General features: G+C 38.9%; 1 protein-coding gene and 1 long non-coding RNA gene across 5 annotated transcripts in view; both read left to right on the top strand.

Annotated features, from left to right (window-relative positions):
• The window catches only part of LOC128313028 (uncharacterized), a 37,982-nt gene extending 28,052 nt beyond the window's left edge, over positions 1–9,930 (top strand). Inside the window, exon 2 of the long non-coding RNA XR_008293135.1 lies at positions 9,443–9,930. This is a non-coding gene — a long non-coding RNA (uncharacterized LOC128313028). The remainder of the gene's footprint in view (positions 1–9,442) is intronic.
• The window catches only part of SMYD3 (SET and MYND domain containing 3), a 682,604-nt gene that overhangs the window by 28,318 nt on the left and 636,767 nt on the right, over positions 1–17,519 (top strand). The gene's annotated exons all lie outside the window — the stretch shown is intronic.

The raw sequence follows: 17,519 nt of genomic DNA, 5'->3' as shown, positions 1-17,519 counted from the left end.
ATTCTGACTATTCTTCCAGAATGTAAATTCCTTGGTGTAGTTCTAAGCCATATTTCCTTCATTTTTCTTTTAGTAGAGGTAGATAATTTTATTTATTTTGTTATCCTGGAGACTGATCCTCTGCCTTCCTTAAATAGGCCCCATAGCCGTCCTTTTTAAACAGTGTTATGCTCCTGTAAATCTGTTCTTCTTTCTTTAACTGCTGTAGTTTGGCGAACTGCCTCATTGCTCTGTCTCTAAGGCTGTGATCATTGATGAGAATGAGTATGTATGGATTCCTTTTTTGTTGGGGGTAGGGGAGATTACCTTTTTTTGAGATTAGTTTTTATTTAAAAAAAATTTTTTTTTTCAACGTTTATTTATTTTTGGGACAGAGAGAGTCAGAGCATGAACGGGGGAGGGACAGAGAGAGAGGGAGACACAGAATCGGAAACAGGCTCCAGGCTCTGAGCCATCAGCCTAGAGCCTGATGCGGGGCTTGAACCCACGGACCGTGAGATCGTGACCTGGCTGAAGTCGGACGCTTAACCGACTGCGCCACCCAGGCGCCCCGAGATTAGTTTTTAATTAGTATTTATTTATATGTCTGTTTGTCTGCATGGAGTAGTGAAAAATGCTCTGTATTGGAGCAAGAAGACTTAGGCCTGCATCCTTCTTCCACTTTTTTGTCAGATTTGTGACTTTTCATTTTCCTCATCTATGAAATGGAGGTGATAATTCCTACCAATATCCATGGGATTGTAGTGTAGATCAAATCTGCTATGACCCATTCTAGAGAAATTTGAACCTACTAATACTTAAGTCATATCTTTTAAGGAGCTCTGTTGTCAGATTCTGTTTCAGGTTCTGGTTATGCTGTTTACTAATTGTACGAACCTGGAAAATTGCTAGCTGAACCTGGTTTCCTCATTGATAAAATGAGGATAATAATAATAAATAACAAAATCATCCAGCTTATAGGGCTGCTGAAGGGAATAAATGTGTAAACCTATGATAAAGTATGCAGCACTCAGTACAGTGCCTAGGATATTGTTGATGACGATAGTAGTCAGCATAGAGGGTGATGATTAGTTCACACTTACAGAATACTTGCTATGTGTTAGGAAAAATGCCAAGGGCTTTAGTGTGCATTATCTCATATAATCTTGCAAAATCTCTTGAAGTCTCTATAGGTTTTCTTACTATTCCATTTTGTAGGAAAGGAAACTGAAGTTTAGATAGGCTGTAAATTGATCCAGTTATACAGCTAATTCTACCTGAATTCAGAACCCATGGTGTTTATTACTAATTAAGCTTTTCATTCCTGCTGGAAACGTATCAGATATCAATGGTAATGATGCAGTCTGTGATGCAGTAACATTGGTCAAAACATATTTCTCAGAGGTTAGAAAAAAATGTACACACAGGGTTGGATACAGAAGACCCTTTCTGGTAACATGTAGCTAGTCCAATAGTTTAGAGATTTAGGTTGAAGTTACATATTTTTGTGTTCTTTAGTATCTTTAAGACATTTTTGTGAATGGTATCTGTTAAAATAGTGAAAACACAATGCTAGACTTATTGAAATATGAAAATAGTATTTGGAATTAACCACAAAACTACTCAGAGTGCATTGAAATGTTCTTTCCTTTTATCGGAAAGGCCCCAAAATAACAGGGTGGATGACACAGAAAGAGAGAAACTAATTACTGTTTGTGTGGATGTTCATGGCTGACATAAATATATATTTATATTTCTGTGCTGTCCCATCTTAATAGCTCTGTGTTCTTATACGAAAGCTGATGTGAGAGTCACAGTTGTACGAGAGAACATAATTACTGACCACCACTCCCCCTTCCCACAAGTGGTCCCTTAAGCCTGTAGGTCAGCAATACAGATAACTTAGTGGCTGTTTTTCCCAAAGAACTTCTTTAGTTTCATTTTGAGAGAAAGAAATCTTTTATTTGCATACAACGATACTTTGGTAAATGTTGTGTATTTAAGGGGAAGAATAGAGTACCTTTGGGGGTTCAGGTAAGTATTTTGAAGTTAGTCTTAAAACATTTTCTTTGATGCTGTGAATGACAATCTGTGATAAACTGATGCTCTGGGTACCTTAATGGTTGTTCTTTTCATTGCCATTTTAGTCTGACTCATTATGTAATGCTCTTTAATGTTTTGCTTGAATTAATGTGAATGTTTTAGGAGAATACCAGATTTAAAGGACTTATCAACAGCTTAATTCTTAGTTTTATATTAAAGCACATCAGCTGAGGTATACATATCATCAAGGGGGAAATCCTTCTTTGATTACCTTAACTTTGGTAACTTAAAATGGAACATTAAAAAAAAGTCATCTGGGTGTAGTGGAAAATTAGTTTTGTTGCTGTGAACACTAAATCCTTTCTAAGTACAAATGGGTTTTGTTTAGGTTCAAGAGAGAGGCATTGAGATCTACTCAGTGATATAAGAACATATGGTCTAAGTCAGAAGAAACTTGAAATTTGGGGTAACTACTTTGATGTTTTTTGGGAAATCTACTTATATAACCGTACACCGTTGGCAATCTTGGAGGTTCCCAGGTTCATCATTGCCTGTGGCGCAATGTTTTCTTCTCATTGTCCTCGACTGGTAGTTTTCCAGGATCTCATGGGACGTTTCCCTTACTTACTGAGAGGTGTACAGCTTTCATTTCCCCGCCCCTGAAAGTAGAGCAATACTTGTTCCTCACTGTGTCCTGGGTTATTGTGCTTATAAAACATACGGAACTTGTTACCTTAATTTTATTGGCTAAAGTTATGTGTTTTTATTAGATCTTTAAATGAAGGTGCTGTCCTGAGATTGAGTAGCTCTTTGTCTCCTGCTGTGTTAGAGGATGTGTACTTGTGCCTCTGAGCGAAGGTGGTAGAGAGCCCACCGTGGCTGCTGATCTGAGGTGAGGCAGAGGGCTTGTACTTGCCACTGGTCTAGGCCAGGAAGGGAGGTAGGGTGGTTCATCAGCATTGTAGCTGTGAAAAACATCTGAGGGATAAAATACCAGCTTGTACCCTGTGGATGCTTATGTATGTGATGGATATAGATACATGATGAATCAGTTTGTGGAGTGATAAGAAGTACCTGCTAGGCCTAGTCTGTGACACTGAGGATTAGATTAGCGAGGAGGACTGCCATAACTTTACACACAACACCCAGCAGTGAGACCACTCGTATAAAGATTATATGCCCTGGCCTGTCCCGGAATGTTGTGTCCCATCCGGTGGCAAACTCAGAGTCATTCTGATGTTATGGAAAAATGCTTAGAAATTACAGAAGTTTTTTGAGTTCCTGAGAAAGGACATGGTATATGGACCTAATGGTGTTTAGAGCAGATTTATATCCATAATGTATTTATAGCACTATTTCCCTGTTGGTTTTTTTTATTTTATTATATATTGATTGATTGATAGTAGGCTCCATGCCCAAAGTGGGGCTTGAATTCATGATTCCAAGATTGAGAGTTGCATGCTCTACCCACTGAGCCAGTCAGGCACCTGCCCCCTGCTGGGTATTTTAAAAACTGAGCTATCAAGAGATCCTCGGGGTGGGGGGAAGGTTACTTGGATTACATTGAGATTTGCTTTCATTTTACCAGACTGAAAGTAGCAGAGTGGAAGGAGCAAAAGAGGGTTGGTTACTATGTTTTTTGAGTACTCATTGCCAGTAAAACTGATTTTTGCTGTGCAGTGCCATCTTGTACGAGAGCTCATGTGAGAGCTACTCTTGTGTCAGAGAATGTAAACACATGCTTCTTTGGGAAACATAGAATAGAGAGGTGTTTATTAGTCTTATCTTGCTAAGATTTTAGAAACACTTTAACATAGTAAAAAATGTGTTGATAATTGTTGAAGCTGGTTTATGAGCCCCTGAAGGTGCATTATACTTCTTTGTGTGTGTAATGTTTCATTTTATAAAATATTCAATTAAGGGTACTTTAAGCATGTATGATAGAAAATCTCACATGGAGTCTCAGGAGCTAGACTTCTAACTCCTATTAAAAATCAGACACTTGATGGGGCGCCTGGGTGGCTCAGTTGGTTAAGCAACTGACTTCAGCTCAGGTTGTGACTCATGGTTCGTGAGTTCGAGCCTCACGTTGAGCTCTGTGCTGACAGCCCGGAACCTGGAGCCTGCTTTGGATTCTGTGTTTCCCTCCCTTTCTGTCCCTCCCCTCCTCATTCTCTGTCTTTCTCTGTCTCTCAAAAATAAATAAACATTAAAAAAAATTAAAAAGAAATCAGAGACATTGAACAAATGTATATGCTCAAGATGGCGGAATCCAAACAAAGGTCGTGGGGGAGGGGATAGTTTCTGCCCCACCCGACACTAAAGCATTTATTTATTTTTTGGACGTTGAACTTTACAAACTTTGCTCATCTGGGGCTCCTGGTTGGTCAGTTGGTTAAGCGTCCGACTTCGGCTCAGGTCATGATCTCATGGTTTGTGAGTTCGAGCCTGTGTCAGGCTCTGTGCTGACAGCTCAGAGCCTGGAGCCTCCTTTGGATTCTGTGTCTCCTCTCTATCTGCTCCTCCCCCACTATCACTCTGTCACTCTCTCTCTCAAAAATAAATAAACATAAAAAAAATTAAAAAAAGAAACTTCATTTGTCTATTTTATGTGTTCCCTAATTAACAGAACACTTAAAATGTTCTAGCGAAACAAAACAAAACAAAAAACAACAACAACAAAAAAGACACAGTTAACTGAATTAAGAAGCCCTGCTCTGTGTCCCATCCATGTGTGTAGGAATGGGTGAGTAACTGGTAGGAAACTTCCTTTTCCAGCAGGATGCTTTGTATCACAAGTCTTTTGGGGAAGTTTTGACTAAATAAGTTATTTTGTGGGCTGTGACCTATAATACTGGAAAATTAGAAATTATTTTTTTTCTGGATAAAATGCCATTCACACATTTTAGCTGAAATTTCCCTCAAATCAGGAACTATCCTAGAAATTAGTGTTTGATAATTAGTATAGTAAAGTAATTTTACCTGAATTTTCCTATACCTGGTCCATGGCTCTTTCTATAAACCATACTATTTCATTTGAATAGCAGTTGTTGCTGATTTTTTGTTGTTGTTATTTAAATGTTGTGGTTAGAAAATGTATAATTTTTAAATCTCTAGCTTTGAACAAATTCCAATTTTATTTGTAATATCTGCTGTAACCTAGAGCAGACTTAAAGTATAAAGAAGATACATCTTTCCTTAGACTTCACTCCCAAGTGGTATCTTTCCTAACATAGTCATATACACAAATCACATAAAAAATAATTTATTCATCATTTATCACAATATATACTGCAAGGTTTCTACATGTCAGTCACTGTTCTAGGTACTGAAGATACAGCAGGGAACAAAACAGGCAAAAATCCTTGCTTTGTTCTTGACACATGCCAAGCACATGCAGTGATTGATTGATTGTTTTAAATTTACATCCAAGTTAGTTAGCATATAGTGCAATAATGATTTCAGGAGTAGAATCCAGTAATTCATCTCCTACATATAACACCCAGTGCTCATCCCAACACGTGCCCTCCTTAGTGCCCCCTGCCCATTTAGCCTATTCCCCCGCACAACCTATCCCGCAACCCTCAGTTTATTCTCTGTATTTAAGAGTCTCTTACGTTTTGTCTCCCTCCCTGTTTTTATTATATTGTTTTTGCTTCCCTTCCCTTATGTTCTTCTGTTTTGTATCTTAAATTCCACATATGAGTGAAGTAATATGATATTTGTCTTTTTCTGACTAATTTTGCTTAGCATGATACACTTTAGTTTCATCCATGTTGTTGCACATGGCAAGATTTCATTCTTTTTGATTGCTGAATAATACTCCATTGTATATAGATACATGTTCTTTATCCATTCATCTGTTCATGGACACTTGAGCTCTTTCTATACTTCGGCTGTTGTCAATAGTGCTCAAGCACATACATTTTTATACCTAGTCCACAGTGCCTAGCACAATGCTATATGGAAGGGTGTACCTTCAATAAAAGTGTTTTTATTTTAAAATAAGTGCTGTTTTTCTCATTTGACAGTTGAGGTAACTGAAGCTTAAAGCATTTACTTGACCAGAGTCACTCAGCCATTAGTGACAGAGCTGGATGTCAGGTCCTTGTGACCTCAGACCCAAGCTATGAACCATGACCCCCTCCTGCCTCTGGAATAGAGGGCAGGTGTGCACGTGAGCACTTGCATGTACATAGGCACTTCCTCACCCGCCAGCACTTTAATACAGAGTATCTTCAGTATTTAGTTGTATTTTAAGTGTATGTCCGGAGATGCAATTAAATTAAATCTCTCATTTAAAGCATTAGTTATTAGATATCTTTGCTGTGGTTTAGGTTACTTTGTTATTTACTTATATATTTATTTTAAATGTTTTTATTTATTTTTGAGAGACATACACACAGCATGAGTGGGGGAAGGGCAGAGAGGGAGACACAGAATCTGAAGCTAGCTCCAGGCTCTGAGCTGTCTGCACAGAGCCTGACGTGGGGCTCGAACTCACAGACTGCGAGATCATGACCTGAGCTGAAGTTGGACACTTAACCGACTGAGCCACCCAGGCGCCCCTGTTTTTCTTGTTTTAAGATGTCCTGGTCTTTAGTCTTAATCCTTGTCATAATGTTTGGTAAATTATAACTCTGTACCCAGTACCATGTTCTCGTAATAGGTTTTCAACAGGTTTTTGTTAGAATGAAAAAGAGGGAGGGCCTCAGTAGCTAATTTTCCCAGTCGTCTTTGTTCTTAGTTACATAAGTATGTATTAGGTTACTTGAGATTGACTTTTACGGGTTTTTTTCCTCCAGCTACTTGATATTTAATAATTGGTTGTCTTAGTACCAATAGTGTAGATATAGATGGCATTGGTGCTATAGTTATAGGTATAGGCTTTTTTAAAGATCCACTCTTAGTGTGTGAAAAGCACTAGTGATCTCAGCTAAGCAATCAATAACTACACGTTAGAAATGTAGTATATGGGTCAGAAGAGAAATCCTGGTCTTTGGAGTCAGATAGGGCTGGACTTATTCCAGCTTTTTGAGTTATTATGTTTCCTTCAGCAAGTTGTATAAATTGCATGAGCTTTCATTTTCTCTTTTATAAAAAGGATTTTATAAAAATATCTGTTACAATAACAACTATGTAATTGATGTTTACTGTATACAAAACAAAGAGTCATGACGTAGGTTTAAGTAAACTTGCCCATAGATCACATAGTCACTCAAGGGGAATGTAAACCCAGGTCTGCCTAATTGCTAACTTTCTGCCTACTTTTTGGCAGGTGTGCAATAAATAAGAGTTCCCTCTGCCGTTTTTTTCAGGGGGTTCTCCATGTTTCATAAAGAGTATTAGAATCATGTTAACGGAATTTTTTTTTTTTAGGAAGTCTGATACTTGTTGGAGAAAGCTATTACAGTTAATTTGGTCAGACTAAATTTTAATTTCAAAATCTAATAAACTCCTTGATTACTTTATCCAGGTATCATATAAGAAGGGAAAATAGAATGCTTAAACAGAGAAAACTCTGAATAGTCCTTAAAAGAGACTACAAGATAATTTTTAGAAACAGTTTGATTTTGACAAAGAGAAATTAGGTTTAAGTATATTACAGATTAACCATATTTTAATGTTGGTGTAGATTCAAACAAGTAAATCGGTTTCACTTCACATCAGAGATGTCTGAAAATGTAAGAGTCTGAAGCATGTTGTTTTTAATAGAGAAACATGACTAGTTGGAACAATTTCTTTTTGTAATCCCTCCTTTAAAAAGTTGCTGAGTTGGAGTAATCCAGAGACAAGCTGTCGTTTGCAGCTTTTTGTGGCATATTTGAGAATTGAATAGTCAAGAGTTTTGTGTCTTAATGATGTGTCTGTTTTTACTTGTAATGTTCAGGCAATGCCAAGTTGAAATGCTTGTTATGCCCCCCCCCACCTGCAAAGAAAGAGTTATTTTTGTATTGTATATTTGCATTGGAATAGGAGGAAATGGGTTTTTATCTTAAGAGTGGAAAAAAAGACATTGCAAAAATCAAGTGGATTTTAGGTGGGTCTTGAACCTCATTGTAAATTGAAACTCTTCATGTAGCCTGGTTCAGGACTTGAATTTAGGATATAAATGCCTTTTTGCTTAGGTCACTAGGTCCTAAGTTAAATGGCACCCTTTTCTTAGTGCTTAGTTGGGCATCAGAGTGGCTTAGAATCATATTACTAAAGTGTGGTCCGTGGACCAGCAGCATTAGTATAAATAGACACTTTCTGGAAATGTAAAATCTCAGGCCCAACCCTAAAGCATCTTAATCAGAGTGTACATTTTGATAAGGTCTCTACCTTATGTACCTGTACCTTGTGTACATATTAAAGTCCAAGAAGCACCAGTTGGGTATAAGGATTGAATATGAGCTGTGGAGCTAGACTACCAGAGTTCCTGATTCTGATTCCTTTTTTTTTTTTTTAAACATTTGTTTATTTTGAGAGACAGAGAGAGCAGGAGCAGGGGAGGGGCAGAGAGAGAGGGAGACACAGAATCCGAAACAGGCTCCAGGCTCTGAGCTGTCAGCACAGAGCCCAATGTGGGGCTTGAACTCATGAACCATGAGATCATGACCTGAGCCGAAGTTGGACGCTTAACTGACTGAGCCACCCGGGTGCCCCTGATTCTGATACTTTTTAGCTTTGTGACATTGGGTGTTATTTAACTTCCTGTGTCTGTTTCCTGATCTGTAAAACAGGGATAAAAATGGCATAGTGTGCAATGTCTAGAGGAGTGTAGTTAATAGGAAGTGCTCTATTAGAATTAACAAGATATTTTTAAGATGTAGGGTACACTGTATATAGTAGATGTATAATTACAGGATAAAATACCCATATTTATTAGCATGCACTCTATTATTCATTTATAGGTAAAGTTCAAAAAATTTTTTTTAAAATTTTATTTATTTTTGAGACACAGAGAGAGACAGAGTGCAAGCAGAGGAGGGGCAGAGAGAGACAGAGACAGAATCTGAAGCAGGCTCCAGGCTCTGAGCTGTCAGCACAGAGCACAACACAGGGCTTGAACCCATGAACTGTGTGAGATTATGACCTGAGCCGAAGTTGGACGCTTAACCGACTGAGCCACCCAGGTGCCCCTAGGTAAAGTTTTTAAAAAAAGAGCTTAGGATCACATGCTAGTATTTACCTTTCTATATCCTATTTCTGTATTTCTTGTCATAGAATAACAAAGCGAAATCTAGGTAACATAACTTTTGTGAGCATGAATAAAATAAGTTTAACTTGTTGCTTTACAGTTAAAACTTTTAATGTACCATAAATCTCTATAAGGTTGAGGTGACAATTTGATTTTCTTTGCCAAAGTACCAAAGGCAGCACCTTAATTATCCTGATAGCACGAACAGGACCAGCTTCCTTGCTTCTATCCTACCAGTCCTGGCTCTAAGGCTCAGCAGCTTCCCTCTCACAGTACCTGACGGAATTGCCTCATGCAGTCGTGCTTTTCTGGAAGGATGGGAGAAAGGAGAAGAGGGAGATATGGAAGGAAGGGGAGAAGGACCTGCAGATAACACCCCCTTGTTGCCTCTCCTCGACTCCCCTTTTCCCTCCATCTACCTCGAAGAGTTGCTGACCTGTGCCGTAAATGTTGAACTCCTCTACGCATATTAAAGCTTAAAAAAAGAAAATCCCAGTGCTTGTGTCTTGCAATTCTACACAAAGAATTAAGTTTTGCTGTTAATAACTGTTTAGTATGGGGGGTGCCTGGGTGGCTCAGTCGGTTAAGTGTCTGACTCTTGGTTTTGGCTCAGGTCATGATCTCATGGTTCGTGGGATCAAGCCCTGCGTTGGGCTCTGTGCTGACAGCATGGAGCCTCCTTGGGATTCTCTCTTTCCCTCTCTCTGCGCCCCCCCCCCCCCCCCCACATATATAAATAAGCTTAAAAACTTGTTTAGTGTGAGTTTTTAAAAAGAGTAGGTAAGCCTCATTACTCCTGAACTGTGTAAAACAAATTTCTTTCTTATCTGTGGGGGCAAACTACAGCCTTCAAAGTTTAAGTAAAAGCTGAAAGCACCCTAATGTAGAATTAGAATATTTTTGTGATCTGTTCCAGTTAATTTATTTAGGTGTTAATTATGATTAGTTATATATAGGATTAGGTTAAAAATAAGTCCAGTAACTTTTTATTAAAGTTTTATTATTTATTTTGAGAGAGAGAAAAAGAGCCAGGGAGGGGCAGGGAGAGAGGGAGAGAGAGAATCCAAAGCAGGCTCCATGGTGTCATTATGGAGCCTGACATGGGGCTCAAACCCATGAACTGTGAGATCACAACCTGAGCTGACACCGAGAGTTGGATGCTTAACCGACTGAGCCCCCCGGGTGCCCCAGTCCTCAGTAACTTTTGGTAGGCCCAAGGTAGTGAATTTGAGTTCACCCTAAGTTCAGTGGCCCTACAGATTTGTTTTGTTTTGTTTTGTTTTGTTTTGTTTTATAGTTGGAAACTTCAGCCTTATTAGTGATAGAACATTTGGAAAACCTGGCTTTGATGTACAGCAACATACAGGTTTGGGTAACAGAGACATACTTAGTCTCTTGGCAATGCTGGACAAGCACAGGCTTTCCTTCGAGAGGCAGAACCTGCTCTAAAAGTTATGGTACGAGGGAGTTGCCCCCAAAAAGAACTGTAAAGGGATTGAGGCATGTGTGTCTAGCTTCCCATTTTCACCAGTCATGTAAATCATAAATGGCTTTTGATTGCCAATGCATTAGTGTCCGTCTTCAACAGGAGGGGGACAATTTCAGTACAGAAAACATGTTTTTCAGACTCTACAAGGCCTATTAGAAAGTCAGTAATATTCCTAGCTAGAAGCAACTGAACTTGTAAGACAGTGTTTTTTAGAAAAATGGTTCTGAAATAAGCCTACAGCAGTAATTTACAGAGCTGGTTGTAAAAGACATTTCTTCTCTGAGATGAACAGAATACCCAATGGCAAAAGTAATAAGGAGCCAACTTTTCCCAGTTAAAATGACAACAACAACAAAATAACAAATAATACCATAATAAATCACATTTACTTTAAATATATTCTAGACCCAAACTGCTAATATAGTACTTATCTCCAAAATGTAAAACACATTAGATTCGGTTTACTCGTTTTCCGTAATGTTGGAACTTAAGTCATGTGAAAAGATTAAGTAAAAAATTAACATACATACTAAATAAGGGAATGAAATAGATTTATCAGAGAACACCAGATCAACTAGAAATTCTTTTTTTTTTTTAAGTGTTTTTAATGTTTGTTTATTTTTGAGAGCGAGAAAGAGAGAGATGAGTGGGGGAGGGACAGAGAGACAGAGGGAGACACAGAATCTGAAGCATGCCCTAGGCTCTGAGCTGTCAGCACAGAGCCTGATGTGGAGCTTGAACCCATGAACTGTGAGACTATGACCTGAGCCAAAGTCAGATGCTTAACCAACTGAGCCACCGAGGCACCCCTCAAGTAGAAATTCTTGTACGGCTCTTTAGTGGTAATCACACTGTACAAAGTATAGAAAATCTTTAAAGGGAGTGGCTCAATCTGTACATTCAGTTACACATCCAGTTTTGTCAGCTATTCCGGCAAACATTAGCTTGAATTTGTACATTTCTGTTTTCACTGTAGCCAGCCTTATCAAGCAGGCACATGCATATGGTGGCACTTAGGTACACACGGATATGCATCTGTATATCTATGTCTGTCTCTCTTTGTGTGTGTGCATATTTTAACAGAGGAAATGGTCCAAGAAAACTACATGCAGTATATTTGGGTTTGGGAGAAGTAAACCTAAAAAGTGTATTCTGTCCTGTTCCAGAAGTTGGTATTTATCTTAGAGCAGAAAGCGGGAGCATTAAAACATACAGGTGTAGATATGTCATCAAAGAAGAGTGAACCCACTGTGTATAGGAATCTGCATGAGCTTCACTGAGTGTAGAGCAATCATGATTTTGAACTTGTAGACCACAGATGTCAAATGCATGCTATATATGCTACGACTCCTTTTTCTCAGAGCAAGCTTGACTGATCTCTGATATTTTGGAATTGGCCTCAGAATCTTTCTTAATACCTTTCGCCTGCTAGTAGGCCATTTTCAGCTGCATGTAGAATATAATAAGAAACCCTTTTCTACTTATTATATAAGTAAGGGTCCTGGGCATCTCATATATCCTTAAGGCTTCACATATCATCCCTATTTTGTAACTCTCAATTTTTTTACATCTTTGATCATAGTTGTAATGCTGTATTGAAGTTCTAAACTCCCCTCTTCAGTGGGCAGCAGCTGAAATCTGTTCAGTTCTTTTACCTTTATTGGGTTGCTTGTAACTTGTCCTATTCATGTGTAGTTTGGGGTTCAGCCAAAAATTTGGGTAGAGTTGATACTTAGAATTTGGGGCACACTCTCTCTGGGTCTCTCCTTTTATGGTCCCCCCTTCATTTTCTACCGGTTGTGGTTGCCCCCAAACTCTGGTTCTTTAAGCCAGTAACACTGTTTCTATCCTATTTTCAGCTGTCCCATATGGCACAAACTAGGGCCTGCCTTCAGAATAAAAGTCATTCATACCAGCGATCTGACCAACTACCCAGCCACCCACCCCACCAGCCTGCCCGGAGTTTCTTCCAGTGCCATTCCCTTATTCAACTGTAACCCCTGTTCCCTGCCTTCTCACACTCCTGCCTTCTCCTATGAGTTTCTTTCTGCTTTCTGTTGTTCTCCAGTGCCTTTGCATAGTTGCTTTTTATATTTTGTTCAGAATTTATAAGTTGTTGTTGGCAGAAGGGTTGCTCCATATAGGGGCAATTACCCATGACTTCTTTCTTTTTGTGTAACCATCACCACTCTCTAATTCTAGAACATATTGAGCGCCTGAAAAAGAGACCCTGTAGCCATTAGGAGCCACTCCCAACCTCCCCTGCAACCAGTAGTGTATATCCTCTCTTCATGGATTTGCCAATTCTAGACATTCAGTATAAATGGAATTAGATAGTATGCAGCTTTTTGTGTCTGGCTTCTTTCACTTAAGTAATTTTTTCATTGTGTATCCTTATTGTATCACATACAATATCCTTATTGTATGACAATAAGGATCATGTCATTCCTTTTTATAGGTGAATAATTTATATCTCATAGATATACTGTATTTATCCATTCATCATTTGGTGGGTATTTGGGTTTCCACATTTTGGCTATTATGAATAAGTGATGTTTACATCTTTGTCTGAATTCCATGTGCCTCCACTGAGTTCTAGACTCGTATCTCAGGTAATCTATTGGTCACCTCTTCTTGGATGGCTCATAGACACCTAAAACTCCCTCTGAAATTCAATTCCTTATTTTTTCCTCAAACCAATGCCGCCGCCTCTTTTCTTATCTTACCTGCTCAAGCTATAACCCTGGGTATCATCTCTTATTTTTCCTTCTCCCTCATCTACCATACCCTTAATTCTTGTGGTATAGATGATACACAGTTCAAGGATCTGTGTGATTACTGGATATTGGAGTATTCAGGGATGTGTATGTTATAGAAGGAGGCTCTGATCCAACTGGGGAAGAATAATAACCAACCTAAATGAACAATAATTGATTAGTTTAAAATGACTCCTAATACCTTCATTACCTGGAGTTATATGGAAGTGTTAAGCCTAGAAACAATGCTTTTCACAAAGTAGTTCTTCAGCAAATGCTTTTAGGTTGGTTTAAATGGAAAATGTGTGAGATTTAAGTAATTTAATCTATGAGAAGTCCTAATGATTATCAGGCAGCTAGAGTATTATTTAATGAACTAGTTAGATTTGGTGATTGGATAAAAACATGACCTAAAATTAGTCAATTTCATAGCCTTCCTATAATTTTGACAAGGGCTTAAATTACTAAATTTAAACTTATTAAATTCTCTTCGTCTGAGAAAGGTTTGAGATGTTTAAAGCATGCAGGGCACAGGAATTGAGAGATGAAGGCTGATACATAGTAGCTTTAAGCTGAGCAGCGTCACTGGTGCATGATAAGGCATCTGAACTCAGTGATGTCATGGGAGAAAACATGCTATACTGAAGAATATGTTTGTCAATTGAAGTGATCCTTTGTCTGCATTCATTTCTTGTAAAGACCAGTATGTGACTAGGCTCTTTGCAAGGAAAGATAGTTCTTTGGATTTTGGTGTCTCTTTCCCCTTTCGTTCCTCTGTGTGTTTTTACTAGAGTGTCTGTCATTGAATAGATCTGCTTTCTGCTGCTGTTTCCATGTTTGGTCTCTTTGCCTTCTTTTGCTAACTCTACGTTGCCTGCATGGGTGTATTTATTTCAACAAACATTTGCTGAGCAGTGTTCCAGGTACTGTGCTAGTCATGGGCATGGATGACATGGCCCAGGGGAGACCTGAGGGTGCGAAGAGATTAGGTGTGGGGACCAAGTGTAAGGGAGCATTGTACGGCTACAGGGTAGTGGAGGAAGAGAGACAGTGAGAAGGAGGCAGAAAATAAGGAGATGGTCATAGATGCCAAGAGAAGATCGTTTCAACAAGGAGGAGTGGTTTACAGTGTGTAAATCCTTTAGAGAAGTCAGATAGAGTGAGAATAAGAAAAGAGACTGATTACTGTTTCGGATTGGAAAATCCAGGGGCTGTTAGTGATGTGTGGGGAAGCAGTTTCATAGATTGATTGGTGAGGGCACGTTAGATTGTTTGGAAGAGGTCAGGGTTGGTGAAGATACGGGTGAAGTCTGAAGGCAGAAGGGAGCTATTTTGGGAATTCATGCTGACTGACCTCCTTTTGTGGCATCAGGAGGCGAGCAGGTAGGGTTAGAGTTGCACACTTCAGTGGAATGGAAAAGTTTACCAAGACTGCCTTGCTTCTGTGGAAATGATACTGGAGAGGTTGTTCAGAATAAGCTGCTCGTTCATGCAGCTGTTATTCATGAGTAGTTTCCTTTTGTGACTGGATTACTCTCTTCCTAGGACTCTTTTAAAGAATAATCAAAATCTTGTTATAACTAAAATAATTAACAATAATTTTTTAATATGGCTAAACATTAAGTATTTAAATTTATTCACTTATCTCATTTTTTGTTTGATCAAATAAGGAATACATTGTAATTTGTTGATACTTTTTTTTAACTTTTTTTTTTGCCAGGTGAAATTTACACAACACAAAATTAACCATTTTATTTGAATGTTTCTGTGGCATTTAGTACATTAACAGTGTTGTGCAACCACCCCCTCTTAATACTCGTTTTTAACTCTGTTGATTCATTCTGTATCTTTTTCTTTTCTTCCTTCCTTCCTTCCTTCCTTCCCTTTCTTTCCTTCCTTCCTTCCTTCCTTCCTTCCTTCCTTCCTTCCTTCCTTCCTTCCTTCTTTCCTTCCTTCCTTCCTTCCTTCCTTCCTTCCTTCCTTCCTTCCTTCCTTGCCTCTAGAGTTTCCCCAAATCTGGATTTTTCTGATTATATCTCCATGCTGTTATTTAACATGTTCCTCCTTCCCTGTAAATTATAAATTGGTCATTGGATCTAGGCTTGATCAGTGTCAGGTTCAGTATTTTGCAAGAATATTTCATAGGAGGTTTTATGTTCTATCACGTGGCACATAATGTCTATGGAAAGGGAAAACTTTGGACAGCCTTTTCTTTTGTATCGTCTGGACATCTTTCACTTAGTATAATGTTTTTAAGGTTTATCCGTGTATCAGGTATCATGTATCGATTCCATTCCTTTTTATGGCTGAATAACATTCCATTTATGCATATACCACATTTTGTTAATTCATTCATCTAGTGATGGATGCTGGTTGTTTCCACCTGTTGGTTATTGTATGTAAAGCTGCTGTGAACGTTCATGGACAAGTTTTTGAGTGGACATATATTTTCATTTCTCTTGGGCATGTATCTAGGGCTGGAATTTCTGAATCATATAGTAATTCTATGTTTAATCATTTGAGGAACTGCCAGATTGTTTTTGAAACCGGTTGTGCTATTTTACATTCCCACCAACATGTGCAAGAGTTGCAATTTCTCCATATCCTCACCAACATTTATTTTCACCATAGGGGGTTAGAAGTGTATTTCCTTGTGGTTTTGATTTGCATTTCCCTGATGGTTAATGTCACCCTTATTCTTGAATCACCTACTTCTCTTGACTTGCATGTGACACTGCACCTTCTTAGTTTCCCTCTTACCTCCCTGTCTTCCTAGTCTCTTTTGCTGCTTCTGCCTCTTCTACCTGCCCATGAAATATGGAGTGTCTCAGGGGACGGTCTTGGATCTTCTTGTCTCTGGGTGCTCTTTTCATAGGTGAGCTCATCTAGTGTCATGCATTTAAATACCTTCCATAGTGGAGGCAATCCTTCTAGGTCCATTTTTCTTGGCTTTAAGTATGATACGAGACTCCCTTAAGGTGATCACCAGGTGACTGACCAAATTAGAATACAGTTCTAAAACTGTGAGCAGTTTGCTTATGGTATTCTAGGTGTTGGTTTGAACTTTAGATGAGTTGTAAGGGGGCCTGGAGAGAGAAGGTTCTGGACACATTTGATAGCAGCTGGAAATTCTGAGCGAGCATTTTTTCCAGAGTACTTGGGTATTTGCTCATCTGTTAGGATCTCCTCACTGTGCCGAAGATTTGTTTCTTATCTGACCAAAAGAGCCTTGTGTCACAGACTGCTGAGACAGGCTTCCCTTCCCTTCATGTGCTGCCTTTTACTGGTTATGTGACACTGCGGGACCTTTCTTCTCCTTTTGGGTTAAGGACAGGTGAGAGTCAATTATAAGTAAGTTTGTATATCTCATCTGCAAGTTTTCCTTGTCATTCTGTGACATCAGAAGGTAAAGAGCCTGAGACAGATCTATTACCAAGTGTATACCCTAATGATAACCCATGGCTATCTCTTAATACATTGCCTATAAACTGATGACTCTTAAATATACAGGAAACACTAAAACCTCTCTGTGGTGCAATGAAATCCCACAATGACTGTTTGCAACATGCATTTGGTTCAAATTAGGAGAGAAGGCCATTATTTTCCTAATCTAAGGTATAGACAGAATGAGTAAAAAGCGTGCGCGCGCGTGCGCACACACACACACACACACCACATACACACTACACACAAAGCATAGAGGAAAACAAATTCCAAGGGGGAAATAGTGCAACAAATTGTGCTCTAAGTATGAATCAAAACGTGTAGTGTGCTTTGGAGCAATTGGTAGTAGGCAGAAAGACTGCATTTCATTGTGGCACTAGGACCATTCTTTTTTGAGTGGCAGAAGGATCTTGACATTACCACCATAGGGAATGAAATGTAATCTTAACTAACGTACTGTCTGATCCTCTGGTGAGCAGTGTTCTCCACGTTAGATTCACAGACCGGTAGTGTCCGCATTACCTGAGAACTTGTTAGAAATGCAGAGTCTCAGGCCACACCCCAGACATAATCAAAAACTCACTGGGTGAGGTCTGTTAGTCTGTATTTTAACAAGTTCTCCAGG

This window comes from Acinonyx jubatus, chromosome E4 (genome assembly GCF_027475565.1).
Source record: "Acinonyx jubatus isolate Ajub_Pintada_27869175 chromosome E4, VMU_Ajub_asm_v1.0, whole genome shotgun sequence".
Classification (NCBI taxonomy): Eukaryota; Metazoa; Chordata; class Mammalia; order Carnivora; family Felidae; genus Acinonyx; species Acinonyx jubatus.
The sequence above is the reverse complement of the archived record's forward strand: the minus strand, read 5'-3'. Positions and strand labels throughout refer to the sequence as shown.